At 48.6% G+C, this 389-nt stretch overlaps 1 pseudogene; it reads left to right on the top strand.

Annotated features, from left to right (window-relative positions):
* LOC111661906 (U2 spliceosomal RNA) lies at window positions 1-97 on the top strand (annotated as a pseudogene; the record flags this gene model as incomplete).
* Between the last annotated feature and the right edge of the window lie 292 nt (window positions 98-389).

Below are 389 nucleotides of genomic sequence, written 5' to 3'. Positions count from 1 at the left end.
AGTGATTTTTAGAGCTGGGAGCTGAAAAAGGGGCTTGCTCCGTTCGCTCCACACATCGTCCCGGCATTGCAGTCCCGCCGGGTACGGTGCAACCTTCTTTCGCCTTGTGGAAAACCAAGCAATGACACAAACACAGAGTTTCACCTGACACTTTGTCGTTGGCTTGAAGAAAGGAAGTCGGCTCCCCCTGCAGTTTTGAACCCATTACGATCGTGCAAACCAACTCAACGGACATGACCGAATGCGTAACAGCATTGTTGATGGGCCATGGTACTGGCAAAATAACTTCTTCTTGAAAGGTCGGAAGACACCAACTGTAGGGTGCTTCATATTCTGCTTGGATTAACCTGTTTTGGCTAATCACCCGGGATTGGAAAAAGTTGAAAAGG

Source organism: Seriola lalandi, unplaced genomic scaffold (genome assembly GCF_002814215.2).
Source record: "Seriola lalandi dorsalis isolate HSWRI2012SDOR001 ecotype SW California unplaced genomic scaffold, Sedor1 jcf7180001999212, whole genome shotgun sequence".
Lineage (NCBI taxonomy): Eukaryota > Metazoa > Chordata > Actinopteri > Carangiformes > Carangidae > Seriola > Seriola lalandi.
The sequence above is the reverse complement of the archived record's forward strand: the minus strand, read 5'-3'. Positions and strand labels throughout refer to the sequence as shown.